General features: G+C 37.0%; 1 long non-coding RNA gene across 1 annotated transcript; it reads left to right on the top strand.

Annotated features, from left to right (window-relative positions):
- The first annotated feature begins 12,873 nt into the window (after positions 1–12,873).
- Positions 12,874–17,400, top strand: LOC104227002 (uncharacterized). The gene is made up of 2 exons (XR_710978.2): positions 12,874–13,737; positions 17,155–17,400. It is a non-coding gene; the product is annotated as an uncharacterized lncRNA (long non-coding RNA).
- Positions 17,401–17,620: the final 220 nt, after the last annotated feature.

Genomic DNA, 17,620 nt, shown 5'->3' with positions numbered 1-17,620 from the left:
CGGTAGAAACCTCGAGCAACCCGATAACACCGCACAGCAGAAACCTTGTGCATCACAATAACAACCGCACATCAAAAACCTCGTGCATCACAATAACAACCGCACGACAGAAACCTCGTGCATCATAATAACAACTGCATGGCAGAAACCTCGTGAACCACAACAACAAGTACAATAACAACAATGATAATAATACAAGAGTATGGCAATTTAATCAACTCAGAAATTCTGGAACTCAAAAAAACGGAAGAACTAGTTCACAAGAAATAGCCACAATAGAGAATGCGAGTCATAATAAGAACAACTTAACAAGGGAGAAAATAATATGTAACAACGGTCCCACAAAGTACAGTTCAACAACAAGGGAGATATCTCGAGTCAATAATTCCGATAAGGATAAGTCAACTAAGATTTAGGATATCTAAACTTCTTTTAAGGTTGAGCAATCACAAAAGAAATACTACAAATTTAATTTAGGATAGGCAGCAGGAAGATAATCATAACCTCAATTACGAATGAATAATTACAGAAGAGATAATAATAATTTCAAGTAAAGATAAGCAATTAGGAAAAGATAGCATGGCAATAGGAGAGGTAAAAATCTTCAGTTAAGTTATATAAGAATCAAATAGGCAATAAGAGTGGATCATGAAGCAATTAATTCCAATTAAAGCAGCTAGAGGTGAGACTCGTAATTAAGAAAATTTAATCAATACAAAACAACTTCATACTCAGTGAATACAAATATCTAAGAACCATAAAAGGCCATCTTTCCACAAATAAGCCTGAGCACATACTCGTCACATTGCGTACACGGACTTCTGTCACGACCCAGATTTTTCACCATCGGGAGTCGTGATGGCGCCTACTGGCGAAAGCTACGCAAGCCAAATTATTCTAATTACTTAACTTTTTCCAGTTTTAAACCATTATTAGTGATGAGTAGATATCATACAAATAGCAAAAATAATTAAGCAGAAGACAAAATCTGATAATTTAACTTAATACAAACTGTAGAAGTCTAAATACAACTCTACCCAAAATTTGGTATCATAATTTTACAGACTGTCTAAGATTACTACAAATAAAGTCTGAATAAAAATACACGAATCTGTCTCTGAAAAAGTAAAAACAGAAAAGGAATGATAGAAGGAGACGCCAAGGCCCGTGGACGCCTGCAGAACTACCTCGGGTTGCCTGTTGGACTGAAGGCAGCAACCTCACTACGGTCCAAACACTCCAGTATCGGTATCTACACATAGTACAGAGCGTAGTATCAGCACAACCGACCCCATGTTCTGGTACGTGCCATGCTAACCTCGACGAAGTAGTGACGAAGCTAGGACCAGACTACCAAATAAACCTGTGCAGTTAAATTATATACAGCGTAAAATAAAAGCAGATATTCACAGTAAAGATGGGAGGGGGGAGAACATGTTGCGGGGAGTATCAGATAATAATAGAATATCAGAGAGGAATGTAAAGAAACCAAAATCTAATTACTAACAAGGATAAGGAAACAAACACATAATTTACTTTCATTTTATATCTTGTTGCAGGCGTGCAACCTGATCCCATTTCACATATCTCGTTGCAGGCGTGCAACCCGATCCCATTTCATATATCTCGTTGCAGGCGTGCAACCCGCTCCAATTTCATAAGTCTCGTTGCAGGCATGCAACCCGCTCCAATTTCATAAGTCTCGTTGTAGGTGTGCAACTCGCTCCCATTTTATAAGTCTCGTTGCAGGTGTGCAACCCGCTCCTATTTCATAAGTCTCGTTGTAGGCGTGCAACCCGCTCCCATTTCATATATCTCGTTGTAGGCATGTAATCCGCTCCCATTTCATATATCTTATTGCAGGCGTGCAACCTGCTCCCGCTCCTATTTGTTAGGCTTACCTAGTTGTAGAGACTATGTGCCAGCACGACAGTTCACAGAGGGAGAACTTGGGTCGTGACACTAGTGTGAGCACTGCTCAGGGTTCATTTGAGACCTTTGCGAACTCTGACACAATAGGACTTGGTCCCTAATTGTTCTCTGAATTATCCCTGTTAACCTCCCTAGTGTGAGCACTGCCCTGGGTTCTTGAAGCCCTTGGGAACTCTGACACACTAGGGCCTTGGTTCTCCATACTCACCTATGTTTTATACCTACTGGGTGAATCACTTAATTCCGGGCTGCCTTATGTCCATGAAGATGTAATTTCTGGGTTATTGTGAACCATGGGAATGAAGGCCTTGCCTGGCACGGTATATCTTTAGGCCTGCTGTAGGCTCTCTATGGTTATTTATTTCTGTAATTTACTCTATTCATTCAGGGTCTGTAATAATTCTTGTAATAACATTCTGGGGTATTAGTAAAATTGGGGAAGAGATTTTATCTTACATTTGTATTGAAATTGGTAGAAATCCTGCCTATAGGTATTCTATTTTTCTCAAAATGTGGCATTATGCTCAAACATATTCAGTCATCATGTGTTACCAATCCTGCCTATAGGCTCGTAATTTGGTTCAAATGTGTGTTGCTTTCACCTGTTACAAATCATGCCTATATGATATTGAATGATTAATATCTCAATGTGCGTTTAAGATTCTGTTAACTTGCACACTGCCTAATTTATGATTTAGATATCATGCCTATATGATCTGAAATCAGCTTTAATTATAGAAATCATGCCTATACGATCTAAAACCAGTTTTAGTTATGATTATAAAAATCCTATCTATATGATCTGAAATCAGCTTTAATTATAGAAGTCATACCTATAGGATCTAAAACCAGTTTTAGTTAAGATTATACAAATCCTGTCTATAAGATCTGAAATCAGCTTTAATTATAGAAATCATGCCTATAGGATCTAAAACCAGTGATTATAGAAATCCTATCTATAGGGTTTGAAATCAGTCTTAATTATTGTCTTGCTCGTTTCTTTAAAGAGTTTTAAACACTATGCTAATTATCACAATTAGAAGCCATGCCTATAGGACTCAACTAAGTAATTCTAAACATACTCCTGTGATCACCATTGTTAGTTACTGCGTGAATCACCTAGGCATCATGCCTATAGGTTTTAATCTCTCATGCTTGTAATCAGTAGGCAACTATGTAGGCTTTTAGAAATTGTAGGACTTTGCATCTGAAACTGCTGCATGTATTAATATCCAAAATCACGTAGAGATCATGTCTATAGGATTCAATAACCTTAACTTGTTAAAATCTGCAACTGCCAAATGCCAATGTGTTTGCATGCATTCGTTGTCAAAGTGTGGAGGCTAACTTGAGCCCTTAATTGCTTTTATATGAAGTCCAACCTATTTTGCATGTCGATTAGTTTTATCATTTTGAGCAGCCTAAGTTGAAGTCTAGAATTGCCTAAATAGAGGTCCAAATCCTCCTGGACCATAGGCATGGGACGGGTAGTGCACGCATAGGGTACGGTTTAGAACCAACTAGTGCGCTTTAGGTAACAACTTAAAGATAGTAATCGGGTAGCATGAGATGATAGCCTGTGCCCGCTGAATAATATGAGTAACACCCCATCTTGAGGGAGTTACGAAATATTATTTATGTTGCACGGGGTGATCTTTTAGGCTAAAAAATTTTAGGACCCCCATCTTGTCTTTAAATCAATTACTTGTATTTAATAATAAACTTCACAAATTCCTTGTTTTCCTGTACCTGATCACCTAGACTATTTTATATAATTGAGTTATGTCGGGACCCACAGTTGTGGACCGGAAGAGTGCCTAACACATTCTCCTCGAGGTAATTTTGAGCCCTTACCCGATCTTTAGTGACGTAGACTAGTCAAACAGAGTTATCTGCAAAATAGGTGCCCTAACACACCTCAAACTCGTTAGGTGGCGACTCTCTTTTTTAACGCCTTCCTTAAATGAGTTGTCACGTGTCAAAACCCGATTTCACGAAACCATAAGTAAACTTGGTCTATATGAATTAGTCTTCTCTAATAAGTGTGTTTTATTATCTTTGCTGTTCCATGAATATCCCACTCCCGCTTCCTTTTTTATTTTGCTACCTGTATACATTTTTCTCCGTTTTCCCTTTATTTGAACTCACATGCAAATCCCTGCTTAACTTGGTCATAATATGCACTTTCCTTTAGACATTTTTTAAGTATTGCCACATCATGTCTCTCCCCACCCTCACTCCCTTATCTACTTTATTACAATTTCCATATTGCGCGAACTAACTTCTTCTGTTTTTCTTTCTTTGTCTTTACGTTTCATTCAATATTGCATTTATTGCTTTCAATATTCAAAAATATTTAACGTGTTGTTTTATCTTCGCATAAAGCATGCTCCATATCATATTACACTCGTACGTAATTAATACCATAGCAGCACTTGATGAGTGTCCGCGCTCTTCCTAAATCACCCTTTAAATTTAGAAAGGCTTATCTGCGGTAAAACTAGTCGATCAGCAGTGCAGTCGACGATTTCGTGCCTTGTCCTCTCAATTTATTCGCTTGAGAGTACCGGTCTAGGCTCTTCTAGAAGCCCTCACTCTTATATCAACTGTGCATGCATCATGTCCAAACCTATTATGAGTTAGAACGTTGTCCGCGTAATAACTCGCTAAGACAATGCCTTGTCCAAAGTCCATTGGGATTTTCATAGTCCTAACGGGCACAATCATGATATGTGCATTATTTGGATAAAACGCGTCAATATGTTGATCATTAACGTGTAAATAGCCAAATCTGGAGGGGGAAGAGCTAACTCTATTTGTTTTGCAAAAATGAGGCACGAAGTCCCTAGGCTCGGCATGGTTCGGAACATCCCACCTTTGCTGCTGGATTGATGGGAAAACCTCGCATCAAGTGAAAAAAATCATATGAAAAGAGTCCTCGGGAATTTACCCTCTATGTTAGACATGCAGCCAAACAACGCATTAATTGAGGCCACTACTATGTTCTGGGATGAGAAGAGAGTCGTTTTCCGTTTTGGTGACATAGAAATGAGTCACCTTTTAGAGGAAATAAGAAGTTTTGCTGGGCTCCCGCGGGATTTCTGGGTTGACCGGTCAACGCAAAAAATTGCTCTTCGCGAAGGAGATGAAGAAAAATCGCCTGGGCAGTGTTTTAAACCGAAAATTTTAGTATTTTGGGCATATCTTGAGTTTCAGAGCTTTGTTTAAGGTGATTTTCACGGCGTTGTTCTCGTCTCAGTAAGGGGGTAAATACCTAACCTTTATTTTGATATTTCTCCATGATTATTTCTGTTGATTTCTATTTTTATCCGTATTTGGATTTTAGAAATTGGGATTGTGAGCCCCAAAGTTGAAAAATGATAAATCCTTGATTTGTGGGTCGATTCATCGATGAAATTGAATGAATTTCTAGATATACACCATATGAGTTATGAATAATATTTATTTTCAATACACCATATGAGTTATGAAAAATGATAAATCCTTGATTTGTTGACTTTATTGACTTTTCAAGCGGAGTTGAGAGTTGTTACAAATTTATTTATTATGAGTATTAGAGTATATTTTTATTGTTTGCATATTGCTTGACTAGTTTTGGAGCGACGAACACCGGTTTGAGGTGTGATAGCGATGTTGGAGCCGGTTATGGAATTTCGGAGCGAGGTAAGTCTCCTTTCTAACCTTGTAAGAGGGAGTTTACCCCATAGGTGAAATGATTCAATTTGTACTTCTATTTGTGGGGGCTATGTATGCACGAGGTGAGGAGAGTCCGTACATAGCTACTATTCCTGTTTATGTCCAGGTAGTTTTAGGTATACACCTTCTTTGTGGACATCGTTACTTGATTATATTTATTAATTGTATCAAATGGAACTAAGTTGAGGATTTTTAAGGATTTAAAAGTTTCAAGTTGAATTGTATTTATTTTGAAAAGAATCAAGAAAGTGTTATGATTTAATGATAAATTTATATTTGATCGCGTCGCAAGTATGATCAGCGAGCGGGGAAACTCTTTAAATTTATATTTGACTGCATCTCATGTATGATCCGCGAGCGGGGTAATTCCTTAAATTTATATTTGACCGCATCGCATGTATGATTCGTGAGCGGGATAAATAAATGCATCTATGGTTCACGTCGTTCGACCCTCGACAAGACCAGTTTAAATATTATATTGGATCGGACCGTACGACCTCTGCATAATTTGCGCATGACATAATTGACTGTTTTGGAATTTTTATAATTGACATGGCCTCATTGGCCGGAGATATAAATTGTTAAAAGATGAAAATAAATTTGAAAATCTCCTATTAATAAAAGAATTGTTTACATGCTTCATGTTATTGAGTTTACAATCGCCTTAAAGAAATTCATAGTAAGTGTCAGAGTTGACCTCTCGTCACCACTTCTTCGAGATTAGACTGGATACTTACTGGGTACGCGTTATTTTCGTACTCATACTACACTTGTTGTATATTTTGTTGTACAGACACATGTACGTCTAATGGACTTGTGGGTGTAGTGGAGTGGTTGATATGGGGAATTAGGTGAGCTGCATCTTATGAAACGATCCACAGCCAGCAGAGTCTCCTTTAGAGTAATTGTATTTTTCTTTTTTGTCTAAATTTATATTCCGGGTAGTTATATTTTATTTTAATTCCTAATAAATGTCCATGCATTGTGACACCGGGTTCTTGGATGATTATGGGATATTCGGTATTGAAATTGGAAAACATTATTATTATTCTGTAAAGTTCATCTTTTACCAGTTAAGTTGAAGGAAATTTATGATCTCAAAAATATAAAAATGAGAATTTAATTAACTATTTAGTGTTGGCTTGACTGACAGTGGTGTACGGTGCCTTCACGACCTTTAACAGATTCTGGGTCGTGACACTGAGGCAATTGGACATGTTGAAGCCGATTCAGATAAAAATTCTGAATCCCCTTGCAAAATATTTTGATTATTCTCAAAGGTGCGCATATTACTCTAATGCCCCGGGGCACAACATAGAAAAGTGTTGGCATCTTAAAAGAGCAGTCCAAAAGCTTATTGATGCATGTAACATTACCGTGCAAAATCCAGATGCAGGGGATACTATCATGTGACATTACCGTGCAAAATCCAGATGCAGGGGATACTAGCCAAAATCCATTGCTATTCATAATGAGATGCATATGGTGGGCATGATTTGTGTTGAAAAGGAATGATAACTTTTCTGAGCTCCTTGGAGAGCCACTTGCTGCAAAGTTTTCAGCGCTATCAGTCTCGGTTCCAGAAGTTGATCTTAAGAACGAGTCAGCAAAAGGGACCCAAAATCTATTTGCTGAGGTCAATGTGATTGAAATTGATAATGGTCTTGGTAATATTGATCTGGACCTCAGTGGCTAAAATGTCAAGCTTGGTAATTGGAAAGGCTCCTTTCGTGGTTAGCTGGGGATGAGTCTTGGTGGTTTATTTTGTTGTCATTTCTGTTGTCCGGGTTATTTCAGGTCGTAATCCGAATATTGTCTTGTGACTCAAACCCTTATATCCTTTTATTTTGCCTAGTTCGTTTAGTCGTAGTAACTCGTCTAATGTTATCTAGGATTGTTCCAAGGTTGTAACCCAAGTTTATTTTGCTTGTTTTTGTTGTTCAAACCCTTTCATCATCTGTCTAATGCAATCTCCTGTTTTCTGTTATTTCTAGTTAGTTTTTGTTTAGTTCTCTTTTCCCTTTATAGTTCTTTTCATGGTAACTCTAGTGACATGATGCACATGCAGAATTCTTAGTTTGTTCTTAAAAGTTAGTCTAATCATGGAACAATGAAACAAGGTTCAAAGATAGCAGGGACATTTGAGGGAAATAAGTAAAGATTTGGATATTTTGAAATCATTTCAAGCCCGAATTGTGTGAAACGGGGGCAAATAGTCTGGGAAGTTAATAGAACGACAAGAATTTGTTGCAAGAGAGTGCGTCCCAGACAATTTGAAGCGGACAACTTTGAGTTCAAGTGCATCTCAGGTTATAATGTAAAGCCAAGGAGTTTGCTCCATACTAATAGAGGACATCCATTGTGAAGAAAAATTACCCAACAAAAGTTCTATACTTGACAAGGCACTAAAGAAAGGTGGAAGGTATATCTGTATCATCATTACCGATGCTGCAAAAGAAATGTTATGCATTATCTTCATTTTTCATCCTCTCGTTGCATGTATTGTACTTGACATCTTCAGAGATATGGAGGCCCTCTTTCATCTACCCAAACACTTTATACCCTTCGGTACCCTTTTGAGCCTGTGCTGATTTCTTTGACCTCCCCTCTTTTGGAACCAAGTTAGAGTCATATAAAAAAAATTATGTCCCCATAGGTTTGTTTTAGAAAGTTCATTCCAAAAGAAAAATTAAAAAAGAAAAAACAAAAGAAACAAGAAAAAAAAGGAAAAATAGCAACAAAAAGTATCTCTTTGAACTACGTTCGACCTGATTCTTATTACCACGAGATACGTAGGTAGCCTTACGGTTCGGTCGCACCAAATAAAATATTTCATTATTCCACGAAGTCAAGAGTGGGGCAGTTTTCTTAGAAATTCCATCTAAAAAAAAGAATCAAATTCTCTTGTTTTAGAAACTGGGGCAAAGTTTTAAAATGGATTCCAAAAGTTGTAAATAAATTAACCATGCTGTCTTAGTTATTTTGAGCCATGATATCCTTTCTTTCTAACCCTGTCCAAAAGCCACATTACAGTTCAAAAAAGACCTTCTAGATTATCTTTGAGAGTATCGAGTTAGACATGTCAGGAGCATATGATATTTTTATCATGGTTAATGCCTTTTCATCTGCAGAATCAGGATATATAAAAAGAAAATAATAAAATGAGAGAGTCTTATCGATGAAAACCTTCACATGCACTATAAGGCAACAGTGAGTTGAGAGAAAGAAAAATGAGAGAGGCTTGATGGTGAAAACCCTTCGGCACTACAAGTCGAATAAGGATCGTGAATCATATAGGATAATCGAAGCATTGAAGCCCAGTTTCACAGCTTAGAGGTATAACAAAAGTTGAACATTAGACTTGCTTGACAGATTAGTCAACTTAATCTAAAAATGCATGTCATGGTCACTAGAGTTGGTATCCACATCTGATGAGTTTCTACTTTGTAATTTTCTTGTTAGATATCATCTCCTTTCATTGACCCCTTACTATGTTCCTCTTGTTTTGTTTATGTCCTCTTTCTGAGTCTGTTTTGTCAAAACAAGTGAGAAATGACTTCAAAATTTGCTACCAGCTTTTCGATTGCACTAAGCGGAGTTTGGCTAGCACATTAAAGAGGCATAAGTCGGGAAAGAACAGTATGCGCACTGAGTTGATGACAATTGGAGTGCTTTGGGATTCATGTGAAATGCAAAGGTTCGGTAATTGTCAATTTATGAGCAAAATGCAAAAGATAGAGGGTATTAGGCTTGAATGGATCAGAGGTGTTTTTCGTGATAAGGGTTGACAAAAAGTGGTCAGCCAATAACGAGCAAGGTCTTCCAAGTTGAAATCAAAGTTATCATGGCAAGTGCGGGAGCAATCGCCCTCAAAGTCAAGGCCACAAGACAACCACCATGTTTAAACTCACAAGTTTTCTTTTTTTGAAACAAGGACGAAGACTATGTCCAAATCAAAGCTTGGAAGCTTGAATTTTTCAAGTGAGGTGCCCAAATTTTGTCAGCACAAAGACTTTTTGAGAAGGTTTTTACTTGCTAGGCATTTCCTTAGTTGAGAATATCATTATCTCTCAAGAATTTTTCCTATTTGAGAAGACTATTACCTCCTAGGTATTTTTCCTAGTTAAGAAGAACAGTATTCCTAGGCATTTTTCCTAGTTGAGAAGAACATTACCTCCTAGGCATTTCCCTAGTCGGAAGAGTCTTTAGTTTTACTTGAGTTCAGGGGTCCCGCCTGGAGAATAGAGTCGGTTGTTAGTTTCCTTAAGCATTAATTTTAGTTTTCCTTAAGTTCAGGGGTCCCGCCTGGAAAATAGGGTCAGTTTTTAATTCTCTTAAGTTGTTAGTATTAGTTGTCCTTAAGTTCAGGGGTCCTACCTGGAAAATAGGGTCAGTTTTAGTTTCCTTAAGTCGTTAATCTTTAGTTTTCCTTAAGTTCAGGGGTCTTGCCTGGAAAATAGGGTCAGCTTTTAATTCTCTTAAGTTGTTAGTCTTAGTTTTCCTTAATTTCAGGGGTCTAGCCTAGAATATAGGGTCAGTTTTAGTTTTCTAAAGTCGTTAATCTTTAGTTTTCCTTAAGTTCAATGGTCCCGCCTAGAAAATAAGGTCAACTTTTAATTCTCATAAGTTGTTACTCTTAGTTTTCCTTATGTTCAGGGGTCCCACCTAGAAAATAGGGTTAGTTTCTAATTCTCTTAAGTTGTTAGTCTTAGTTTTCCTTAAGTTCAGGGGTCCCGCCTGGAAAATATGGTCAGTTTTAGTTTTCTTAAGCCGTTAATCTTTAGTTTTCCTTAAGTTCAAGGGTCCCTCCTGGAAAATAAGGTGAGCTTTTAATTCTCTTAAGTTGTTAGTCTTAGTTTTCCTTAAGTTCAGGGGTCCCGCCTGAGAAATAGGGTCAGTTTTAGTTTCCTTAAGTCGTTAATCTTTGGTGTTCCTTAAGCTCAGGGGGCCCGCCTGAAAAATGGTGTCAGCTTTTAATTCTCTTAAGTTGTTAGTCTTAGTTTTCCTTAAGTTCAGGGGTCCCGCATGGAAAATAAGGTCAGTTTTAGTTTCCTTAAGTCGTTTATCTTTAGTTTTCCTTAAGTTCAGGAGACCCGCCTGGAAAATAGGGTCAACTTTTAATTCTCTTAAGTTGTTAGTCTTAGTTTTCCTTAAGTTTAGGGATCCCGCTTGGAAAATATGGTCATTTTTAGTTTATTTAAGTTGTTAATCTTTAATTTCCTTAAGTTCAGGGGTTCCGCCTAAAAAATAAGGCCAGCTTTTGATTCTCTTAAGTTGTTAGTCTTAGTTTTCCTTAAGTTCAGGGGTCCTGCTTGAAAAAAAGGTCAGTTTTAGTTTTCTTAAGTCATTAATCTTTAGTTTTCCTTAAGCTTAGGGGTCCCGCCTGGAAAATAGAGTCAGTTTTAGTTTTCCTAAGTCGTTAATCTTTAGTTTTTCTTAAGTTCAGGGGTCCCGCCTGAAAAATAGGGTCAGCTTTTAATTCTCTTAAGTTGTTAGTCTTAGTTTTTCTTAAGTTCAGGGGTCTTGCCTGGAAAATAGGGTCTGTTTTAGTTTCCTTAAGTCATTAATCTTTAGTTTTCCTTAAATTGTGGGGTCCCACCTGGAAAATAGGATCAACTTTTAATTCTCTTAAGTTGTTAGTCCTAGTTTTCCTTAAGTTCAGAGGTCCCTCCTAGAAAATAAGGTCAGTTTTAGTTTCTTTAAGTAGTTATTCTTTAGTTTTCCTTAAGCTTAGGGGTCCCTCCTGGAAAATAGTGTCAGTTTTAATTTTGTTAAGCCATTAATCTTTAGTTTTCCTTATGTTCAGGAGTTCCGCCTAGAGAATGGGATCAGATTTCAGCTTTCTTAAGTTGTTAATCTTTATTTTTCCTTAAGTTTAGGGGTCACATATGGAGAATATGGTTAATTTTTAGTTTAGTCAAGCTTAGTTTATAATTTTCCTAAAGCTCAATGTCATAGGAGATGCAGATCCTAGTCGAGTCTTTAGTTTTACGCTTATCATTTCATCTTTCATCAATAACATATGTGATTTACAATTTTGCCAATAACTCACGTAATTTTCCTAGTGAAAACTGGGGCAGAAAAATTTCGTTCGCTTGTTTTGTTTTGGTGTCTGAGCAGGTTTTACCTCGAGGCACATGGTTTGAGATGACCAAAAGATGAAGTCTCAATATAGAATAAAGAAAAGAAAAAAGAAGTGAATCCAAAATACTGAAGCAGATGAAAGATGTGGATTGCTCAAGACATGATTGACATCACGAGCACTGCATTCCCCGTTTTTATCAAAAGAAGCCGTAGAAGAATAAACTAGCACCTGCAGCTAGAAAGCATCAAGGTTCAAATTAAAAGTTTGCATGAAGAACCATTCAAGACTCAAGATCAAGTTTCAGAAGACTTATAGATAAGAATCTTGTAACCATAGCTGATAGGCCTGTTTAGTTCTTTCAGATTTTGATTTTGATGTAATAACAGGACCGCGGACCGGAGCCTCGACGGAACCTCACTCGACTCTCGAACTCATCACTCCATCATTCTCCTTGAACTACACGCGACCTGATTTCCTTATAATCCGGGATATGTAGGTTTCCAAAATCAGGACTCGGTTGCACTTTTTTCTTTTATTTCTTCCTCTTTTGAATAACGATATGGTCAAAAATTAGTCATCCGGCTCACTTTATCTTTGCCTGAAAACTCTTCATGTTTCCAAGCAAAGAGGGGCATCTATGAACACCTAATTTTTGACCATATTTGAATTTTCACTCACTTTTTAGTGTGTAAATAGTTTTTAAGTTTAATCTTAACATTTTAGTTTTATTTTACTTTTTTATAGGTTTATTTTAGATAAATTAAAAACAATAAACATAGCCACAATTTTACATATAATTGTGTTCTTATTTTCAAAAGAAAGAATTAGGTTCCAAAATTATATTTTTTTAACCGGTCTACTCTACCTTTTCAAGTTAAGAATTTTAATAAATGAATTTGAGTAGTTAGCATATTTTATCTTTCTATATTAATCAAGTAAGAATAATATTTTATTTTATTAACTAAAAATAAAGAAAAAAAAGAAAATCAACGAAAAAACGAGAGCCAATAAAGAATTGCCAATTGCCAAAGATTCAATTTTATCTCTAGTAACAATCTCCCACTCACATATCACTTTCTTGGCAATTTTCCATTAATTCACACACTCTACACATCGGATTCTTTTTAACAATAATCACATGCACATTCGCTTTTTGGATGCCCACACGTCAAATTTTTGGCACATTTTCCCTCACAAGAATCTCATCTTTAGGTCCCCATATAATAAAAAACACACACACAAGAGGGGATCTGGGGAAAAAAGGAAACAAAAAAAAAAAAAAACAGAGAAGGAAATCTGCCGCCTCCCTAAATGACTAACTCCTCCCTAATTTCCAACAACACGTCCTAGCTTCAAAGAGCAAAAGGTAACTGAATCTGTTGCCTCCAACTCCAAAAATCATCCATACTCTCCAACACCCAGCGGCCTAAACACATACACATCTAACACACACATAGAGAATAGAAACGGGTCTTCAACGAAACAGAAAACGAAAAAAAAAGTGTCTTGCTTCTGCGTTTTTGGAGCTTCATAGCAAAAGTTCAGAACTTTCAGCCACCAATCTTTTTTCCTCCGTAGAATTCCAGCCTAAAACCACCGTGAAAGCACCTTGAATCTCACAATTTTCTTCACCTTTTCAACATCAAAATTTTGCCCTTAAACCACTCAAAAACGTCCAAAAACATATCCAAAAATCAGCAATAAAGCATCATTAACCCCCCCCCCCCCCAAATAGTCCAACAACTACCCCAAAAATAACCTCCAAAACTGAGGTAAAATTCCAGCCAAAAACTCTATGAAAGCTGTTGAAAATCAGTCCAAACAAGCAACAAAAATGCAGCACTTTTGCACCAAAAACGCAGCTGAAAACTCCATGAAAACCCAGCTCAAAACTCCGTCATTCGAGGTCTCCGGTGAAGCTTTTCGTGCCCGATCCGGTTTGTTCGAGTTTTCTCTTCGAATTTCCATCTTCGTAGTCAACAGATCTTCATGTATTTAAGAAGGTCCGTTCTTTTCGTTTCTTTTACTACTTTGTTCTAATTATCATGTTGCCTTACTTTGTTGTTTAAGTTAGTGTTTAATCCATCTCCAATTTTTGTTCTATTTTTTACTGTTATTGCCTTTCTTCCCTTCTCTTTCACGCCTATGTTTGACTATACTACCGTTTCCTTGATTTTCTTTATTAAATGTTGATTGTTTTATTAGCTTTGTTTTTTATTTTTATGCAAGAACGTTTTGTTCTAATGTAAATAACTGGAAAGCAAAGAAAAGTTGCTAGGATTAAGTTGAAGGTTTCGGCTTTTACATTGGTTATGGGTTTGATCTTGAAGAGGAAGAAATTTTGGGCCTATAAGCTGAAATTGTGTCTGGCCCATTTTCATAATGACATATTGTTAATCCATTTTAGAATTAGTCCATTTCCATATTAATCTACAAGCTAGCTTACGTTTTTTCCTTTCCATAATTGATGCACTTCATGTTTTTCCGCAACTATTCTATAATTCATGACCTTAATAATCTCAAACTAGTTTTGGGAAAAATAACTTATAAAGATTCGTAGCTTGCTTTAGTCACGATTAATAAATCATCGTGGTCATGGGTACGGTTCTCGTGGCATGGTCACGATACGTAATCCCCAATTCGAGTTTGTGTTTCACGTGACTCGACTTTACAACTTCAAATTAATTAATAATTAAAATAATCATGTTGTTAATTACGGATACATTTCACGTGACGTAATTTGCAATATGTACAAAAGAAATGAGTGCGCGACATCGCGACTTATTCAAATAAATTCCATAAATATTAAAAGCATTGAAATAATTAAAAGCGATTAGAAAGTTAAAAATGCACATAAGTCTCTAAACATGTAATAAATAAGATAATTAGGTCAATTATTAATAGTTGAACGACCGTGCTAAAACCACGGAACTCGGGAGTGCCTCACACCTTCTCCCAGGTTAACATAATTTTTTACTCGGTATTATGGTTTCGCAGACTTTAAAACAGAGTCAAATTTCCTCGATTTGGGATTTAGAATAAACCGGTGATTTAGGACACCACAAATTATTTCAAGTGGTGACTCTGAATTAAATAGATATCATTTCGATTAATGTCACTTTAATTGGAAAAAACTCTTTATCCCTCGGAAAAAGGAGGTGTGACAATTCTGACATCCATGCATAGATTAGATTTTTACTTGATCATTTCTTCTGTAATTATGGATTAACTGTGATGGTTGAGTATTTTGGAAATTGAAGTTTGGCATCTTGGAATCATTATTGATGTAAAGTTTATTCTTGTATTATCTATCTCCCGAACCTTTATATTCATTACTACATGGTAAGGGATAGTGTTAAAGCGCGAAAGGTGATGTCGTAATATTTTATTATTTTATTTACTGATTAATACATAGTGGGGAAGAGAGATAAAGCACGAAGGGTGATGTCGTGCCATCTATATCGATTATTCATTGTCACATAGGCAAATTAAGAGTAAAAACACGAACGGTAACGTCGTGCCATATTCATCATTTCATGGTAAGGCTGAGAGTAAAAGGACGAAGGGTGACGTCGTGCCATATTTATCATTTTCTGGTAAGGTTGAGAGTAAAAGCACGATGGGTGATGTCGTGCCATTTGTATTCCGTATGTTTATCCGTTTTTATTGGTTCATGATTTGTTTGAGGCGTAATACATACGGAGACACTTAAAGTTGACACGGTCTTTCATTTAGACACTTAAACTTAAGAGAGTTCCTATTGAGCACGTACGTTACATGAACTTTGTTCCAATTAAACACTTCTTGCTGAGTTGGCACATAAAGTGAGTTTCACCCAATATGGGCGCGTGAAAAGCCCAAAAAACAGATTTTTTTTTTGTTTTTCTATTTCCTTCTTCTTCTTTATGTCCACCACCATTTCCACCATTGCCTCCTCCACTTTCCGTCATCTTCTCCGACTCATTTTCCTCTTCTTCTTTCGAATCCCATACCAGATTCAAATTCAGCCGAAAACGAAATGGTGAGTATTTGTGATTGGAAGAAAACAAAAAGGATAAAGTGAAGAAGAAGCCTAACCCAGCTGTCAGAACTGAAATGAAGAAGAAGCAGAGGACTGGGACTAAAATGAAGAAGAAGAAGAAGCAAAATGAATGGAAATAGCTTGAACTTTTCCAGTGAAAGCCAAAAATATCATTGTGCTTCAGCAAACCCAAAATGAACCAATCTCACTCAAATCTTCACCAAATGATTTAAAACTTGAAATGAAAACTCTAAACAACATCAATACCAAGCCCCAGTGATCAATTCGAACAAACAACCGCAAAGTCAAAAGACCTAAGTTCGTCTTCTTCGTCGAACAATCAGTTCAAGTTTCGAAGATGTTGGCTGCTTCTTTGACAGCAAAACCGGAAGCATTTTTGATGAATTTTGTGCTGAAACTAAAGATCTTAGCCCGACCTTCATCATTGGGTATATACTGATCCAGCTTCTGTGTGTCGTTAACTCTAATGACGTCGTCGATCTTTCTAACGGCAGCAACACTGTAATAATAGGTAGTATTATACACCTTCTTCACCGGATCCGGTGTGTATCCTTTCACCGTTTCTTTGCCGAAATTAATGAAATCCCAGATTCCCATTTTTCCTTCTTGCTACTTACCTCGGAAACTAGGGAAGACTAGAAAAATGCTAATGGTAGTACTACACTGGAAAGGGAAGCCAACTTTTGTGCTTTTTCCGGCAATGTGGCCTAGAATTAAGCCAAGCCATGGTTATGGGAGTACTTTGTTTTGCAGATGAAGATGGAAAGGAAGGAGGGTGGGGGTCGTTGGGGAAGATGACGGAGGGGAGGGGTGGGTTGGTAATATGTTTAGATCGTTTGTTTAGGGCTAGTTATTTGTATTTTAGTGGAAATAACACTATATAGCTGAGGTGGACAGTGAGGTTGACAAATAAAATGATGTGGCACGATTTATAATGGTTACTTTTGCCACGTAGACGGAGATTGCAGAACACGCGCTTGGTTAATTAATAAGCTAGCAAAAAACGTGTTTTATTGGTATGAGAATTGCCTAGGAAACGTGTCTAATTGGAAAGAGGTCTAGTTTAAGTGTCTAAGTGAAAGATCGTGCCAACTTTAGGTGTCTCCGTATGTATTACGCCTTTATTTGATTGTCTTATGTTGTCATTCATGTTATAGTTGTCGTATTTTATCCCCTTTCGCATGTCCCCTATCAACCGTACATATTAAATCTCTATTGGTTGATGTTTGGTACATATATCTATGTTTGTATAGGTTTAATTACGTGAGTGTCATGTCATAGCCTCGTCACTACCTCGTACCTCGTTAGGTTAGGTTCGACACCTACGGAATACATTGGGTCGGTTGTACTCATACTACACTCTACACTTCTTTTGCAGATTTTGATACCGGTCCTAGCTGTATGTGAGGTGCACTAGCTCGGATTATCACCTTCAGAGACTCGAGATAGATCTGCTGACGTTCACAGACCTTGAAGTCCCCTTACTCTTTCCTCTTTTACCGTTCATTTCATTCAAAATAGTTGTATTTATTTCAGACTCTATTTGTAGAACTTCTAGTAGCTCGTGCATTTGTGACACCAGATTCGGATTGTATTAGATATTTCAGTTGTTATGGTTTCCGCATTTACCTCAGATTTATTCAGTTATTTCTGCTTCTTTACTATTATTTAATCTGAACTATTAAAATGGTTAAACTATTCTAACATTGGCTTGCCTAGCAAGTGAGATGTTAGGCGCCATCACGGTCCTCGGGGTGGAATTCCCGAGTCGTGACATATCTATTCTGGTACGACGTCGTAGGGTTTGTCAACAACAAGCTTCTTATCGACAAGGGCATTAATAT

The sequence above is a fragment of the Nicotiana sylvestris genome, chromosome 11 (assembly GCF_000393655.2).
Source record: "Nicotiana sylvestris chromosome 11, ASM39365v2, whole genome shotgun sequence".
Lineage (NCBI taxonomy): Eukaryota > Viridiplantae > Streptophyta > Magnoliopsida > Solanales > Solanaceae > Nicotiana > Nicotiana sylvestris.
This window is presented reverse-complemented; position numbering and strand designations above follow the sequence as displayed.